Source organism: Chinchilla lanigera, unplaced genomic scaffold, assembly GCF_000276665.1.
Source record: "Chinchilla lanigera isolate Chin_1 unplaced genomic scaffold, ChiLan1.0 scaffold00032, whole genome shotgun sequence".
NCBI lineage: Eukaryota > Metazoa > Chordata > Mammalia > Rodentia > Chinchillidae > Chinchilla > Chinchilla lanigera.
Window position 1 is genome coordinate 9,200,476 of NW_004955433.1, and position 19,320 is coordinate 9,219,795.

At 39.6% G+C, this 19,320-nt stretch overlaps 1 long non-coding RNA gene across 1 annotated transcript in view; it reads left to right on the top strand.

Moving 5' to 3' along the window:
* Positions 1-19,320, top strand: part of LOC102020155 — a 34,415-nt gene that overhangs the window by 11,596 nt on the left and 3,499 nt on the right. Inside the window, exons 4-5 of the long non-coding RNA XR_261569.1 lie at positions 12,306-12,392; positions 13,356-13,540. This is a non-coding gene — a long non-coding RNA (uncharacterized LOC102020155). The remainder of the gene's footprint in view (positions 1-12,305; positions 12,393-13,355; positions 13,541-19,320) is intronic.

A 19,320-nucleotide genomic window follows, 5' to 3' on the forward strand; every position in this document is an offset into this window, starting at 1 on the left:
TTTTGGTTTTTGGTTTTTCTCCGGTACCGGGAACCAAACTCACGACCTTGCGCTTGCCAGGCAGGCGCTTTGCCGCTGAGCTAAATCCCCAGCCCCGAAACTGATTTAATTTGAAAAGGACAATTTCTGGAAGTTAAGCTAATCCTGGAATTTATAGAAGATACTATTTCTAGAAAATATGCTACAGATGTTCTCTCTCAGAAGTTTAAAAACACCTTTCCAAGTTTACTTTTGGGTTAAGCCAAAACTGAAATTAGTAGCCTTTTACAAATGAACGGTACCATACATCAGAAGCATGGGATGTGGTTAAAGTAGTATTCTGAGAACAATTTATAGCTTTAGTAGATTAATTAAAACATAAGATTAGAAATAAATAAAGCAAACATCCAACTCAAAGGCTGGAAAGTCAACACTACCACCATCACCACCACCATCACCAGTGCCACCATTGCCAACATCTGCACATACACATAGGAATTCTCACCTGAACTTTTGCATAGGTCCAGATAGTGGGATGTGTTTATATCAGGATATTTTCTGAATGTGGTCACTATTAGACATGTTTTTTTGCTAATTGCTAATTATAATTCTATATTGCCTTCGTGGAGAGTCCCAAGCTTTCAGAAGGACATAGCCATTCTATGACAGCTAATCATGTTTTATTTTATCTAGGTCATCTAGGAATGTATGAATTAGAAAAGATGGAGAGGGTGGGTCATGGGAGAACTGACATTCTGGAGAGAGCAGTGGGTCCTTCCAGTCCATGACTAGGTGAAGAATCATCTTGCTGGGTGATGTAACCTGTGCAATATGGTAGTGGCATTGGTGATGACACAGAGCCCTACATGTAATTAGCAGGGTCCGATGATGGGGAGACCCTGAGCCACCAGCTGGAATTTCTGGGTGAAGGGGGGACAATGTGCTCACTTCCTGTTCTAGGTCTACTTGATTATTAATCTCATGGCTAATCAGGAGACCAGACTTTCTCCTCTCCATGGACATCACCCTGACAGGATGTTAGTGACCAAAGGTCCTGGGTAGGTCCATCTGGTCTCCCTAAGTAGAGCAAAGAAGGCTTCCAGTGCTCTCACTGTTCAGATCTGCCTGACGCTGAGCTCTTGTTCAGAATAGCAGCTTGAAGAGGAAGATCAACTACTTCCCTTTGATGTTTCCTCTACACTGGTCTGGACAATGTATCCTACTTCTGCTAAGAAGAAGGAACAAGGAAACAGGTAGACTTAAGAGCCAAAGTCTTCAACCCATCTGGGGGTCTGTGACCATGCACACCATTGACCAGGAGTCAGAGCTGAGAGACATCTGGGAGTCAGTCTCCTTTTGACGCATGGGTGCCTTGAGCAAGACACACTGTAAGGATGTCGGAATCATTAGACTGTGTGTCTCATGAGGTATCTGTTGTCTTATTTGTCCACTTGAAGCTTTGTTTTGTTTGTTCATGTTTTTGATCTACAAAATGAGTAGAATGATAGTGGTTATCTCACAGGCTGTGGTCTGTTTTCCATAAGGAAATTATGCATTGAATTTACATTAATGTTTGGTGTTTGACAACACATCAGCTAAAGGGTAGCTATAATGTGACTTTTCCTTTTATGCCACTTTCTCATTTGAAAACAGAATAAAGACAATCTTCTCGACTATTTCAGATGGGAACTAAAATATATAAGGTTGAGCCCTATGCAATGATCTATGTTTGATCATTTTTGACCTATAAAAACAGCAATTTCATGTGGGTCAACCTGATATAATGTGATATGATGATTCCTATCTGTTGAGACTTATAACTGATTATAACTATGGATTGTTATTTTATGTCTCTTCACTTCCTACTTATTCATTGAAAAGCAGCCCTCAGAGAAATAAGAAGACTAGTACTATATTTGTTTTCCTCTTTGTTTCATTTTGTACTTCATGTCCCTGCTATTTGCCCACAATCATAATTTTGCAGAGCTCTGTAGGGGCAGCCCTGTGAATCAGAAACCTATAGAAGAGGGTAGATTTGTTAGTTTCTCTGTTATGCTGCTAATTGAATTGATAATTGCCTAGGAGACACACACAGACATATACACACCCAAAACAAATGTCAGGCCACACACTTCCTCTCGACAGTAAGATGAAGATGTTTTAGTTATTGAAACTCAGATGTCACCTGGAAGAATAAGAGGAGGGACTGGAGAAAAGACGAGGGGAGTGGAGTCGGTGCTGGGGGGAGGGGGAGACAGGCGATTCCTCTTGGTTATCAAGTGAAATGACTCCCCAAATATGACAATAAATCACCACAGGAATCAATCAGACGGGAGGCCACTGCTCCATGCTGATAATGCATCAATCAATATTTAATGTTTACACTTTAATTAATCCACACATGGGAAGCATTCTTTCAGTGACAAAAATAAAGGGATGAGAAATAAAACACCTTTTATATCAAGGAGCTGGGAGTGCGCTGCCTATCTGGGTGGCTTTGATTGGAGCTGTCATTGATCACTGAGAGCCTCGACAGCCACCCAGTCACATTTGGATATCAAGTTAGTGTGGGGGAGGGGCCCTGAGGTGTCAGAATCCAGGCTGGAAGACTGTGACTTCCTCAGAACCCTGGCGGAGTATGGATTCCTGTGACGGCAGAACAAAACCAGAGCAAATATTGGATTTGAAACGTTGGTGACATCTTCTTCCCAGAAAAGATTTCTGCCCACAGATGGTGATCTGTAATTCTGGGGGAGGCAGGGTGAGCTGGAAAGACGTTTTCTCCTCTGTTGTGAAGAGTTCAGGTTTAGTCTTGAGCATGGGGATTCCAGCCACAACCATCAGGACTGTTGTAGGACATTCCTAGCATATATGTGTGCTTTTTACCCTTTGCCCACCTCTCATCAAGGGTAGTTTTTAAATGCCCACAACCTGCATTAGTTATAATTGGTATGTAACAACATAATAATTTGTTAGAGCTCTGCTCGGTGAGTTAGACTCATATTACATTTCACAGACATTTAATCAAACATATATTACTTATGATTTTACAGAGTCTTTGGATATTGTGCAGCCAATGCTTTTTGTCTTAGGTTGCAAATCTTCTCCTTCCCTACTTGTACCAAGCTTGGTTGCCTGTCTTTGAGCAGAATAAATTCTTGTACGATGCAACTCTTCTCTGTGTACCCACTGTGGTCTCATATACCAGAATCACATTGTGGCCCATCTGCTCCACCCAAGTTAGAACAACATACTAATGCTTATTAGTGGAACCCACACCACAGTCATCTGATGCATACTATATTGGTTTCCTTTTTCTCCTTTTTTGCCCTTGACTTATTTGCCATTCCTCCAGGTTTCCTTGTGATTTATTAAATTTATTTCTACAATATTTCCCATTTCTCCTAACATACTTCTAATTGGATGAGCAGAATTTTGCTTTTTTATAGTATTGGGGGTTGAATACATAGGTTCGCACTGAGCTGTATCCCCATCACTTTTTAAAACATTCTGAAATTTTGAAACAAGGTTTTACTAAGTCCAAACAGCTAGCAAAGAAAAACATGAAGAGTCCATCAGAACAGCACTACTGTTGCATTTCTCTCCCACATGGAGGCACTGTTGAAGACCAGGCCAGTGCAGTCTGGTAAGAGTCCATTATTCTGGTGGTGATCTCTGCTGGTACACAATGACACACCATATTGGCTTAGTTTCAACTCACATATTCTCATTTTACTCCCTTAAACGTTTAATCAGGGAGGCCATACCTGAGATGCTTCTATTTGAACTATGGACAGATCTCTGCAAAAGGAAGTGTCCCTGAAATGTGGAGTTTAGCTGTTCTCTTATTCTGAGTGTTGCCTCCTGAAAGTGTATGAATCCCATAGACACCCCTAACACAGGCTCACTCTTGGCCAAATTTTAGACACTCTAGGGCTTTTGCCTTTACCTTCCTGAGGCTTTATCCCACTCACTACAGGCCCAGGACCACCCTCTTTTGGCTATTCTGTCTTAGAGCTGGCTGCATGTCCTAGCTGTGTTCTGCTGCTAGCAGATCTTAGATTTGCCTCAGCTCCCTATGGTAGGACCTGGGTTGGGTTGGTGAGGGTTTTCTAGGTTTAAATCATGTATGTCAGTCATTTTAAAATAATTTTTGTTGTATCTATTGACTTGTTTAGATTCTTACTTAATATTTTTCTTTGTAACTGACTCACTAAATTTATTCCATACACTTTTGTAAAATGTATCTTTATTTACCCTGACATATGGAACGTCTAGGTGGCATAAATAGATGGTGTTATGGTTTAGATATATAATGCCTCCTCCCATCTCATGTATTCAGAGGTGGGACTTTTGCAAGATGATTGGATCACTGGGAGGGGTGCTGTACTCATCAGTGCATTAATCCACTGATGAATTCAAATTCTTAGCTAAATGCTCTGTTAGGAGATGTGGCCTAGTGGGAAAAGATAGGTCATTGTGGATATGATCTAGAAGGGTGTATTCTGGTCCTCAGCTCCTTCTTTCATTATTCTTCCTGACTACCATGGTTTGATCAATGTTCTTCTGCCAGACCCTTCCACCATGCCATTTCTGCCTTGGAACCAGCCAACCATGGACTGAACCCTAGCTACCATAAACTGAAATAAACCTTTCTTCCTTTAAGTTGTTGTGAGTGTAAGATATTCTGTCCCAGTGATGAGAAAGCTGACTAATATAGAAAGTAATAGAGAAAACAAGTATAACACAAAAAAGCTGTTATTAAATACATATACACATAGAAAATTTCAAAATAAATCCAACATTCTGTATAATTAATATATATTCATAATGACTATATATAGGAAAGAAATTATAGCTAAATGCTGTTGTTCATCAATGATTATGAACATTATTTCCACTTGTGGTTTCTTAAAAGGGAGATGGGCTAGTATCTGAAAAGGGTTGAAGACACAAAGTCTTGTAGAAGCTTCTTTCTCTGACCACTGATGAGAAGAACAGGGAGAGGCTATAGGGAGGGTGCAGGTATGCTATGCTGTCTGTGGTTCCTGTGAGCTCTTGTGTCTGTGCCCCTATGCTTTGGTAGAATTGCTAAAGTAAAACTCCACACTCACTGATCCTTAAGGCTCTTTTGATTCTAATCACTGACATTACCTTCTTTTTCTGCAGCATACTTTTGCCCAGAGACACCAATGAAAACAAGGAGTGAGAGTGCTTTCCAAACTGTGAAGTGATAGATGTGTGGAGCAAGGAGGTGCTCATGTCCTGAGCACAAGTGTGTGTGTGTGTGTGTGTGTGTGTGTGTGTGTGTGTGTGTAGCTCCTGCCTCCTAAGAGCAGCTCCCTGTCTGATCCATGGGATCCCAGCCACTTCAGCCACAGGCCACTGATTCAGTTTAAGGTTTCTAGTCCTCAAAAACATGCACATTCCCAGGTGGCAGTAGGGGATGATGTTTTAAAGGTCTATAGGTCATTTCTAACACTCACTGGGAGGGTTTGTCACTCACTGGGAGGAAGTGTGAAGTGTGAGGATGGTTAAGAAGCAGGATTGTCTGAGTCTGAGCCATGTCAAGGAAAGGAGCAGGAATGACTTGAGCCCAACTTCTCAGTTTCGTTGAGGTCCATCCTCGGCTTCTGGATGCTATCTCATGCATGATATTAAAAAGAGTGTCGTACGATTTAAGACTGTTTTACTAAAAACTCTTCAAGTACAGAAGCCAATACAGAGTAACTCCTGTAGTCTGTTTTCTGTTGTTATAACAAAATACCCCAAACTGGGTAACTTATAAGGCAGAGAGGCTTATTTTGGCTTGTGGTTCTGAAGGCTGAGAAATCTCTGAATGTAGTGCTGATGAAAGCTTCATACTGCCTCAACTCATGCTGAAAGTGGAAGGGATCACATGGTGAGACACAAAGCAAGAGAAAGCCAGGAAAGCTGAACAGTTCATAGCAACCTGTGCCAACAGTCTGTCATGTAGTCCCATGAGAGTGATACCCCATGTGCTCTCATGAGATAGCATTAATGTAGACATGAAGGCCCCATGCCATTCCCTCAAAACCTCCTGCTAGGTCCTACTTCTCTATATTGCCACGCCAATGACCAAACCTCAATGTGAATTTTGGTGGTTGCAAATCATATTCAAGCTGCCCTAACTGTTATTAATAGTAGTAGTATATTTTTCTTGACTAATACCAGTTTCTAAACATGTCTCCATTTTGTTATCTTCAATAGCACTTTAATAGGGCCTGACCTCTTTAGCTCAGTTATGCTAAGAATAACAGCAACACACATGCCAATTTTCATTAAGCCCTTACCATTTGCCCCAGGCCTTGTATAAAGTGCTGTACACATAGAGCTTCATTCTATCAATTCTACCACTGCAAGGGATAGCAGCTATTAGGATGCCCATTTTAGACTTGAGAAATATCCATTTAAGTGGCTTGGCCAAGGTGTCCATGGGAGTAGGCAGCTGAGCTTGGGTTCAATTCTAGTAGCAGTACAATCAATTGATCTTCACAGAAGTACTTGGGTTAGAACAGCAATCATATTTTGTTCATGTTTCTCTGGGACAGAAGTCCCCATGGCTTAGTTTTCTTTTGTTTCCCTATGATAGAAGTTACCCAACTACCAAGACCGGTAAATTCACTTTGGGTGTAGGGGAAGAGCTAGAGGTAAAGGGAGAAGGTTTGAGAGAGAAGAGAGAGGTAGCAGATCCTCTGGACTTACCCTCCCTATATACAGTCAAATAGAGTGGGTCCTGTTTTTTGTTGTTGTTTTTGTTTTGTTTTTGTTGTTGTTGTTGTTGTTTTTTCTTCTGGTACCAGGAATCAAACTCACGACCTTGCGCTTGCCAGGCAGGTGCTGTGCCACTGAGCTAAATCCCCAGCCCCTGGGTCCTGAAATACAGGTTTTGGAAGAGCTCTCCAGGTGATTAAGGCAAACATGGGAAGCTGTATCCCATGGAATATTGTATTTCACAGTACAAATAGTAGTGTCTACTAGACATTTACTGAGGGCTACATTATTCCATAATTTGCCGAGGAAGAAGCATAGAGTGTCAGAGTAGAAAGTTTATAATCTTCAGTTCAGGTGGGTATTGTCAGAAATCATAATCTTCAACTTCCTTCTTTCCTTCCTTCTTTCCTTCCTTCCTTCCTTCCTTCCTTCCTTCCTTCCTTCCTTCCTTCCTTCCTTCCTCTGATCTCTCTCTCTCTCTCTCCCATATATATATATATATATATATTCTGCCTTCTTGTGAGGATGACATTTTCTGTCCTGGATTTGGTGGCCTTATGACTTGAGTCCTGACAGTCAGAGATTATTGACCCTCTCTTGGGAAGCAGAGGCATAAATGTGAGGGGTGTTTTCACCATTTTCTTTTCCTAGTTGGTAGGTATGGCAAGGGGGGCTTTGTTGGGGTTGCTGAAATGACTGCTGAGGAATTTACCATGTCCCTTCCCTCCCATCCCTCCCTCTGTACCCTGGTGCCTCTCCCTATCTACTGAGACCAGCCTTAATTTATGCTTTCTTTTTGCTTCTTTTTCTTTCTTCCTTTCTTTCCTTTTTTCCCCTCTCTCCCTCCTTTCCTTCTTTATTTTCTTCTGTTTTGTTCATTCATCTCACCACTTGACCAGTCCTATCACACACTAAGATGCACCCAGATTTTGCTGCTGGTTGACTCCCCAAAACAAAAAAGATTCCTTGGATTAATTCCAATAGTACTCAAGCCACTTCCTTCCAGAGAAACAGACTGATCCAGAATTGGGTAATGGAATAAAATTGATCAGGGGAATCCCCTATATTGCTGGGAATGCAATGGCAGCTCCAATGGGAGGTCCAGGCCGCTGTTCCTTTCCATGGTTTCGGGCAATCAAAACTTGGTGATACTAATAAATTCCTTGACATTTTGTTTCACGGGAAACCAGACAGTCAAATCCCCCTCTTTAATCTGTACACAAGCATGCAGTTGGTCAGTGAGAGCACTGGTGTGTGAACATGCTGGTGAGTTCACCTTGCTCTCACCAGTGAATTCTCAGATCCTCTGGCATGGGATGTGTGCTGTAACTAAAATTCTGAAAATATGTCTCAGTATCACCAACTAAATGTAAAGGGATCCTTTAATTGATGTGTACTTTCCTGGGAAGCATCTGTATGATTTGTAATGGCCTTTTGGGGAGCTACTTCAAAGGGCAGAGACAGAAATCTTTTTGCTCTTCAGTACAGTGTAGTTTTGTATTTCTCTATGGGAGCTCAAATTAGGAAAATGGTAAACTGTAACCATATTCTGGATTAACATTTCAATTTAAAACTTTTTTATAATAATCAAAGGAAACTCCTTTGTATAATTAGTATGAAGTTGTAGTTTAAAGAAGCAGATTGGAGATATAGATGATTTAACCTATGACATTACTAGAATAAAAACAATGAGATAGGGGAGATGAATATGACCAAAATATATTATATGCATTGGATCCTCTCAAAATGTGAAACTCAGGAGAAGGGTTAGGCAATAGGGCAGCTGGAGGGTGAAAATGGTCAATGCTATTTGCATTTGTTAATTTGCCAAAATGAAACCCATTATTCTGTACATTAAATATGCATTGATTAAAAAAGATGTGAAGCAAAAATAAATCATATCTTGGGTGTATCCCTCTTGAATGTCCATGGTGTATTACAAATACACTTTTAAGTGATTGAAAATATTGTACAAATTCTATTTTTTAAGAAAGAAACAATGAGTTCTAGGAAACCAATAGAAAAATGGCCAATGCCCTGATTGATTTTCTTAATGAGGATTATGTTTTTTATGATGACAGAACAGGAGATTTTGTAATCCTCAGCAACTTTAGAAAATGTTCTAATGCAAAACTGACTAACATTATTACAATAATGGGATAACTAAGTCATTTTAAGAGTCTGTGTTCAAATTTGAAGCACTCTGCTGGTCCAGGCAAGGACACTGAAAATTAAGTCCTGGTCAAAACTGTTGTGGTTGGAGTCAGAATGAGAAATTGAGTGGGTGCCTGGGTCAAAAATAAGAATGAAATAAAATTCAGAAATAAACCAGCTATTTTCTGTGTTAAGAAAATCTCCAAGGAATTATCTAGTTTTGAACTAGAATGTCTTAGAAATCAAGAGACAAAAAAAGGACTGAGTAATTATTTTCTTTGCTGTGATTCATTAAAAAAATTCATAGGTTTTACAGCAGGATCCATGATTTTAAAGTCTAGAAGAGACCTCCTTTGCCCTTTTGGATTTTAGCTTACATGACTCTCTGTCAAACCTAAGGCACCCCATAAATTCCCATCTATAGTGTCTTTTCCCATCAGTAATACAAAGTGGAATTTAGGGCCAGTTTACAGGGTGACATTGTGGCTAACAAATTATCTATACCCAAACCTGTTGTGAATACTGATTGAATACCATGTAAATTTTCTACAGAAAGAGCTCAAAGGGACTGAGTTTAAGTTGTGCAAAGATTTGGAGAGACAAATAGCATTTAGGTACACTGCTGGCTTGATCACTCTGAAAGATTTAATGCATAGTTGCACTAAATTTGATTTTTAAAGTAAAAGGCCATTTCTGTCAATGTGAAATGTACAGCACATGGACTGGAAGAACACCTTAATCCTAGAATGGTAGAACCCATACCCGGATGACATTTAGGTATCATCTGTTATAACTCACCAACATTCCAGATGACATCAAGGATAAGAAATAATAAGTGACTTGACCCAAATCGTGTAGGGGTACATGGAAGAACTGGGGAGGGGGTCACCTGGTTTCCAAGTTTAGTGGCCCTTCTGTAGTAACCATCCAAGAAACCATATTGCTTCATCCATTTGTGCACAAGGAAAGGATTCTAAAATCATCACCGATCCATCTATCAATCTCTCCATCCATTTATCCATTCATCCATCCATCCATCCATCCAAAATATTGTCTATTAATTATTCTTTCTGTTTTGGGCATCCTGTGGGAAACTAAGGATACAAGAAGGAAAGAAACCATCTGTGTCTTCAAGAAGTGAAATCTGTTCTTCTTTTTCAAAATTATTCAGTTTTTGGATTTATTTTACCTTTGCATGTAAATTTTAGTCTCTGTTTGTCAATATCTACAAAATATCATAAATACTATATTTTTCCTACAGGTAACATCCACTTTTATTCCCGGTTTTAGCTATTTGAGTTTTTCCCTTTTTGTTGGTCATTGGAGGTAAAGGTTTGTGAGTTTTGTTGATTTTTTTCAAAGAACCAACCTTTGGTTTCATTGATTTTTCTATTCTGTATTTCAGTTATTTCCACTCTAATCTTTGTTACTCCTTTCCTTCTGCTTGCTTTCAGTTTCACTTGCTCCCCCTTCTAGTTTCTCAGCATAGAAGTTTAGGTAATGAACTTGAGATATTTCTGTTTAAAAGGCATTTACAATGGCATTTATAATTTTCCTTTTAAGTACTATTTTAGACATATCCTATAAGTTTTCATATGTTTTATATTTGTTTTTATTCATTTCAAAATATTTTCAAATTTCCTTTGTGATTTGTTTTCTGAACCATTGTTTAGTGCTGTCTTTTCCATGTATTTATAACTTTTTCAAATTTATTTTTATTTATTTATAATGCTACTTTAGAGTGGTCAGAAAATTTTTTAAACATAACTTTAATCAGAAATGTGATGAGGATTGAAATATAACCTAACATATTAAGTTGCATCTTAGAGGATGCTCCATGTACATTTGAGAAGAACATACTCTGTTGTTTTGCTTAAAGTGCTATGTAGGTGTCAATTGAGTCTAATAGTTTATAGCACTCTAAGTTTTCTATTTCATTGTTCTTTTTTTGTCTGTTTTATCCACTAAATAAAGTGATGTATTTAAGTTTTCAACTATTATTGTCTGTTTTTCTTTCAATTCTGTCAGTTATTGCTTCATAAATTTTGGGGCTCTGTTATTAGGTGCATATATGTTTATAGCAGTGATGTTGTCTTATTGGATTAGACCCTTTTACTGGGTAAAAGGTACTTCTATGTGTCTAGATATGGAATTTTTTCAGCCTGAAACTGGTGTTTTTATTGGAAATTTTATTCTAATGCACAAGTACTGTTCATGATCCTCAGCACTAATAACTCACTGTAATGCTTTCTGAACCAATCATTTAAAGGCTTGTGTACTATAACATTCAAAACTTACTCATATAAATTCATACCCCTAGAAGGAATGGTTAAATCTATTTCAAATGTCTTTGCCTGCTTTCTTAATTGCTTGTGTCATTTGACCTCTTAGCATCCCAACCCAACCAGGTGGTTGAAGTTATTTCAGGCTAACTTTTTTTTTTTTTTTTTTCTGAAATAACACTGTTTGTTAAAAATAAAGTATTGGAGAGAAACTTTTATAACATGAGATGCTCACACTGATTTAAATATAATAGAGGTCCTTCTTATTCAATAAATAACTTTAGGAGAAAATAAACTTGCCTACTAGCCAAGCATGCATAAATTCCAGCTGTATATACCATTGTTTTCACTTTCATGCTATAGAAAATTAGCAGATCACATACCATGCCGTACCTGCTCCTTCTTCTTTTCTGACTTGCTGTGTTTTGAGAATTGCCCACTCAGAATGCTGGCCTTTACTAATGAAGATTTGGTGCGGGGCATGTGGGCTCCAGCTAGGTACATAGTTTGGTAGTTAGGCATCAGGAGGGCATTGGAGGGGTCTCCTGATCTGCACTCCATCCAGACTCTCAGATCACTAACAGATTAGTTAGTTAAGCAGGGCTCTTCAGAAACAAGAGAAGCACAGCTCCATTCTTCATAAAGATTAATTATCTTCAGGACATCAAAGGAGTATGAGTCATTCAAGAATAGTATCATCATTTCTGGGTTGATTTCTCCTGGGCTCTAAACCCTTTGGAAGGCATTTTTAGAGTGTGCTCTCTCCCTCTCCCTCTCCCTCTCCCTCTCCCTCTCCCTCTCTCTCTCTCCCTCTCTCTCTCCACACACACACACAGACAAACACATGGGTGGGTATAATTCACAATGTCCTACAATCTCAAGGTTGGCAGGGCCTGAGACATTCTCTTACTTTATAATTGATGAATCCTGTTGCATTCACATGGAAATGTGTCTGAAACCAAGGATACAGACTCATTTTTCAATGTGTGTATCCAAACGTGACTGAGAAAGGCACATTTTGAAAAAGCAGACCATCTGGCTTCGAAATACATATTGAAAGTACAAGTGCCAATGAGATTGTCAGCTATGCACTGGCTTGGGACTTTGAGTTACTGACTGTCTGTTGTGCTCTTCCCACTTATCTTTTACCCCCAGTCCTCACTCTGTCCTTTTAGGAGATGAACATGAAGGAATGAAGATGTCTCAACTGGATAAAAAAAGATTCAAGGAGACATGATACCTGTGAGTTGGAGCCTGTGATCTGAAAGAGATTGTCAACTTAGTTTGTGTGATCGTAAGAGATAAAACTGGGGCTAATGCAAATAGGTCATTAAGATTCAGAGCTGTTTTGGAAGAGCTTTCCATCAGGCAAAAGTGCCCAAAGACTGCTTTAGAAAGTGGTACACTTCCTGTTTCTGGAGACTCTGGAATATAACCACATTATCATTTATTAGTTCATTATTTAGTAAATTTATATTTGGAACCCAACTGTTCCAGGGTCTGTTATAAGAACTGGGGAAACAGCTTTGGTCTAGAGAGGGCTGTACTCTCACAGAGTTTCTACTTTAGTGGAGGCTGCAGTCAGCAAACCAGGAAATTGGTGTATTTATAAGTCATAGATCTGTAAATATTTAGCTGCCATGGGAAGGAAAGGAAGGCACCCAACTCCCACAACTTCCAGGATGGGTTAGATGGAATTGAACATCACCTTGGATGTTCGTTTCCTAACAATGCTGGGAAAGTCTCCTATGATTCAGTAGCAGGAAATTCCTGAAACTTTACTGCCCAGTAATTAAAGATAACCAGGACACTTTAGGTTTAGTTACCAGGAAGGCTGGTGAAGGGAACACTATGGGATTCTGAATGTTAACTCTTGACCCAGGGGAGCCAAGTTTTGGAAATCAGCAGGAATCTTATTTGCTTTGGGTTTTCAGTACAGATTAGACTTTACTGTTTTTGGCCAAAGGTCAAGTGTATTGATTTTTAGGGGAAAGTTAGGTTTAAAAAATTTATTTTTAATATCTGGATTTCTTCTAAAAACAACCTTCCAAGATCTGTCCTGGACTCGGGGCTTTTTGGCTCCATCACCCACCCCTAGTGTTGGTGGGCATGAGGGCAGTGAATTCTACACACATTATTCGCTATTTTTTTGTATTTTTTAGAGCCAACATTTAAAATTGGAATGTTTTATTTTAAAAAATCTAGATTTAGAGTGTTCCTTGGAAAAGTTGAAGATCTGTCAACAAAGGGCACCTTCTTGTGATGTGACATCACCTGGAGATATGCAATAATATCTTTCTCTAGATGAGGCACGAGTGCTCCTAGTCTTCATCATGTCTAAGCAGCCCTCCACTATTTCACTGTTTCTGTCACTTGCATGAGCATTGGAGGTGAGTTTTTGGAGTTTTAAAAAAATTTTATTTGGAGTTTTTGATTCTTTACCTATGCAGTTATTGGTCTGGAAAGTGGAAATGTTTAACAGTGATTCCTTTATGACCCTGTCAATCATCAAATTGAAAATAACAGGTATCATTGAACCTTAGACTTTCAGAACTGAGAAGACATTTAAATTTCTCCTTTCCCCTGAGTCTGTATCCCAGTTGTACCCATGGATACTAGCAAGCCCAAAGGACACTTATCTATGTCACATGCTGAGTTTGGGACATCACTGACACTCTTCAGAGAGTTGTTCATACACAGAGATCCCATAGTAACCAAAACAACCCCAGGTCTGTATTTTGAAAGATTCATTTCTCTACTTGTATACACTGGAGAGGAAGAAAGACAATGAGACATTTTGTGTTCTTTATCACATTTGTTGGGGTTTTGATAATAGACTTTAACAATCTTCCAGATTAAAATATTTAAATGTTTTACCCCAACCATTGTCTTCTGGAGTCACACTTGCCATTTAAGTTGGAAACCCAAGAACAATCTTAATCTCTTGGGCAAAGGTCTCAGGGGTGCTGACACTGCAAGGATTAAACTCTCTTCATGTCTCCTTGGGTGCTGGAAAGGAGATTCTCATACTAGTAAAAATGTGGGGCCCATCCTTTGCATGAAAGGGTCTCCTTTACATTGGATTTCTGTCATCACTGCATGTCAGCCACTGGAGTCAAGAAGGAGGCTTTAGTGGTCTCTGATGGCTCTCTCAGGAAGAATGTATTATAAGATGGACAATCCATTATTTCAGGGGGCTGATTGTTGCTGTCTCATTAATAATAACAATAATACCTCTAAACAAGCAGCTACAGTTTTTGAGTGTTTACCAAGTGTCAGGAACTATTTGGACTGCTCCATTTATGATCTGATTTAGTTCTTTAAACAACCTTGTAAACGAGGTGCTGTTATTATTCCCATTTGACTGGCATAGAAACTGAGCCACAGAGAGGCCAAGAGATGTGTCCAGGGGCCTCTCACATATATGCTACAGATGGGATGTGTCTCCGTCTCCAGAAACCAAGCTTTTTACCAACTCCATTGTTACAAGGCAGATTCAGAGACAAGATGCACCTTCTGAGATTTTCTCTCAAAACATCACTTTGTGGATGAAACCTCTTAACTCTTAACATTCTGTATTTGTGCTGCTTAATATGGTAGTCATGAAAGACTTGTGGCTATCTAAATTTAAAGTAATTAAAATATGTAATATTAAAAATCTAGACCTCAGTCACACTAACCACATTTCATGAGCTTGAAAGCTAAGGCCTACTGTACTGGACAGTGCAGATGTAGGGCATTTCCATTATCCCTGGAAATTCTGTTGGAAAACTCTGTTACAGATGAAATTGGAGACTCGGAGAGGCAAAGACACACAGGGAAACCCAGAACTGAAAAATGTCTATTTTATTTTTCACATCTCAGTCCTGCCACTTGCTCATCATTTTTTCAACTCTGCAATTAGATTTTTTTTTAACACAGCAGAATAGATGATTTATTGTACAGGTGTTGCACTCGCCTAAAACTGGGAACAGAACTGGTCCCGAATGCCACAGGTCCAGGGCAAAAGACCCATAGTACTGCTTTAGTTATAAACAAGGTGGGTCTTTGTGACATGGTCTTACATGGTCTTGGTGATCAGACGGTGATGAAGTTCTAATCCACTGGGACACATTCTAGACAGTAGCATGCAGCCAAACAACTTATACCAGGATCCTCAGCTTTCAGTATTCCTTATTTCTGCTCCTTTGGCCTCCATGGGCATACAAGCTATTTTACTAGGACCTCTGCCTTATCTTTCTTCTTTTGTGCTTCACCCTGCACTCTAGATTCTTCCTCCATTTGGCCCTCATGGTGCAGAGTTTTCTAAGAAGACGGCGTTAAAGCCAAGAGCTACAATTAGATTTTAAGTTTGTCAAGGGAAAGTAGCTTATCTTTGGTTTTATTTGTGCATCATGCTAGGGATGCCCAATCCTTTGCCCCTCCCAGGCAAGCACATAATAGAACTATTGTCAACTCTCTCACCTTTTCTTCCTCGTTGTTCTTTTCAAAATGGCAGTGGATATCTGACAAGACTCAAACCTTAGTTTTTAAGCAAAATGTGTTATCGTAGTTTATTATTTTGAGCTAGGAGGCTTCAATGCTCAAGCAGAGACATTTTTTTGTTTTTGTTATTTTGATGTTCTGGGGATTGAACTCAGGGGCTTCATACTGAGTTACATCTCCAGTCCCTTGTTAAAAATTCTGAGACAGAGTTGTGTGAAATTGCTTCGGTTTGTGATACTCCTGCTTCAGCTTTCCAGAGTGCTGAGGCACAGAACGGTTTTCATTTGAAGGCCTCTGAGAACCAGTATGTCTGGCATGGGGAGAGGAGGTAAGTGGCAAATTTATAAGGGTCTGGATCTTATAAGGGTCTGGAGGTATCTTTGAGATAACCCATGTAAAATATCAGCAAAGGGCCTGAGAGTCACAACTATTGCCACCACCTTGTAAATTAGTTATCTATGATGGTCATTCTGGCTAGACTGGAAGATCCTCGAGGGTAGGTTCATGTCCTTCTGGGCCACTGCTGTGTGATTGAGTTTGGTTCTCACCCCCTTGGCAGGTACCCAATAAATGTCTGCTAAAGCAAGGAAGCATTATCTTAGTCCCAGAAAAAGCTTGTTTTCTAAAGAACGTAGTGATGTAAAGGCAGTACTCCTTTATCTGCAGGGGGTACATTCCAACACTCTCAGTGGATGCCTGAAACTATGGATTGTACTGAATCTCATACAGACCATGGCTTTCCTGTGCATAGATGCATATAATAAAATTTAATTTATAAATTAGGCCTGGTATGAGATTAAGCATAACTGCTGATAAAACAGAACAATTGTAACAATATACTGGAATAAAAGTTATGAGAATGTGACTTCTCTCTCAAACTCTCTTACTATACTGATCTTCTTGAGACAGTGGGAGGTGACACAATGCCTCTGTGATGAGGTGCAGCCCAATGTTGGGCTATATTTAAGGGTTACTTGGACACAAGCACTGTGATATCCACAAAAGTAAAATCTGATAACCAAACAGTATACTAAGTGACTAATGGGTAAGTAGTATATCTAGCAAGGATGTCCTGAACAAAGCAATGGCTCATATTCCGAGCAGGATGGAGCAGATTGGTACCAGATTTCATTTTGCTACTCAGAGAAGCATTGCCTTAATTACATTTTCATCACTGGGACAAAATACCCAGCATGCAGCTAGGTCAGCTGACTCCACGACAGAAAGGGCTTGGTGGAAGAGCATGCAGAGGAAAGGTGCTCATCTCATGGCAGCCAGGAGACAGAGAGAGAAGGGAGGAGCCAGGAACTAGAATACGCCCTCCAGGTCATAGTCCCAGTAGCTACCTCCAACTATACCCCACCTCCTCACAGCACTTTCAGCACTGAACTCATCCTTGGATAAAGCCATGGGTGAGAATGGTGTCCCCAGGACCCAATCACCTTCTAAACACACGAGAGTTTGAGGGGGGAGCATTTTAGAACTAAATCCTGACAGGCATGCAATTCAAAACTTATATTTAAAAAATCTCCTCCTAATTAATGTTTTCAGGCATTAGTTGACTGCAGGTAAATGAAACCATGGAAAGCAAAATTATGGATAACAGGAGGACTATTATAGTTCAATCCCTTGTCAGTTGCATACATCTCCAGTCGCAGGTGCCCCTGTCAAGCAATTTTTCGGACAGTGCTTGAATACCTCCAGTGATGGGGAACTTGTTATCTATGAGCTGTGCTTTTCAGTTTGGACTTCTTCAATCACAAGTGGTCTGGCTGAGCCAAGGAGAGGAGAGTCATGTGCTTAAGGCCTACCCAGCTATGTTGCTCAGCCATCCAAATCTCAGCCTTTGTAGAAACAGGGCTGTACAAGGCATGTCTCCAGCCAACTCTGTGGGGTTTCGTGAGTATCACCAGGGGTGGGGAGAGAGGTGGAAAATGAGCCTAGAGAATCTGGCTATTAAACACATTACCTGCATTTATGGTTCTTGTGCCCCAAGGCCCGGGATAAAGTGAAGAAGGAAAAACATTCCACTCTGGCTCTCAGTGACCCCTAAAAGAAACACCCTATGGAGTCATTTGGGATAGTAATTTGAGTATAAACTCAAGCATGCGTTCCTAGCCTTCCCTCCATAAACGCAGGAGCCGCATGATGATCAGCACCAAATTGCTTGAAAATGTGGCTCAGAACCTTTCCAGATGAGGGTCGAGCTCAAAGAAATAAAAAGTTAAGGGCATGTTGCTATGGCATTAACATTAAGGGAGCATGCACGAACCTCAAACTGTGCACAGAAAATATGTGCTTTCTGTATGCTCTGCCCATGAAAAGCTAAACCAGCACAAAGTCATTAAAATGTCAGACAAGGAGCCAGGTGGGAAAAATGCATGTTTAAAAGTAAACATGTAGCCTGTGACAACTGTGTCCCCTGAAAAGCTAAAGGTGAAGGAAAGAGAAAGGAATGGGAGGAAAGAGAAAGACAGAGTGAGTGAGGCTGCAGTGTTCCTTCCTGCCCTAGTCTTTGCCCTGTGGGGGTACAGCATCGTCTTTACATGGTTGCTTGAGCAGAGCTCTTAAGAACCATCCTTTATCTTTCCTTTTCATTAGTTCTCTGCTTTTAATTAATTAGTGTGGTCTGAGTCCTGATTTACCTCTAAAATATTAGGTTGAATCATATAAAGTTGCCAATTTTATAGCTTCTTCAACTTATGGAAATCTGAACCATCCTATGTGGTTCCACCTAATGAAATCCCAAACCAGCTCTGTGTCCATCTCCACGGTCACCATCCTGGCTTAAGCCAGCATCAACACTTGCATTAACTGTTCAGTAGACTCCCAGTTGAACTCTTGGTTCCCACCTTTTCCTTTATCAGTCCTTTATTCTTATTTTAGAAACTAAAGTAGATCATGTTGATCCTCTGCTTAAAATACTTGCGTTAAATCTGATTTTAAAAACCTGTACATTAAAAACTACAAAGCACTGAGAAAGTTTGAAGAAGACCTAAGGAAGCGAAGAGTGGTACCACATTCTTGGGTCGGAAGTCTCAGTGTTCTTCTCATCAAATTGATCTATAGATCTATAGATACTGACTTTAGGCAATTGCAGCAAGCTTTTGTTTTGTAGAAATTGACAAGTTGATTTAAAAATTCACATGGAAACCCAAAGGGGCTCAAAGAGGGAAAACAATTTTTGCAAAAGAGCAGAGAGGGAGACTCATACTCCTGGATTTAGAAACTTGTAAGAAAGCTATAGTAAAGAAGAGAGCATGGTGTTAAAGAAAAGGTAGACAGATGAATGGAGCAAAATACAGAGCTCAGAAATAGACCCACACATACACAGAAAATTTATTTCTGACAGAGGTGTGCACAGGAAATTCAGTAGGGTAAGAACAGTCTTTTTCAACAAATGGTGGTGAAATAATTAGACAATTACATGGAAAAAATATACTTGTGTTCCAACCGCACAATATATAAAATATTTAACTCAAAACAAATTCTAGGCTCATATTTAAAACATGAGATTATACAACATCTAGGAAATAAAGGAAAGAAAAGAATTTGGCCTTAATTTAGTCACACATTTTTTGGATATGATACCCAAAACATAATCCATAAATAATAGGTTAGATTTCCTCAAAATTTAAAACTTCTGCTTTGCACAAAACAATGAAAAGAGAATATAGGAGGAGCA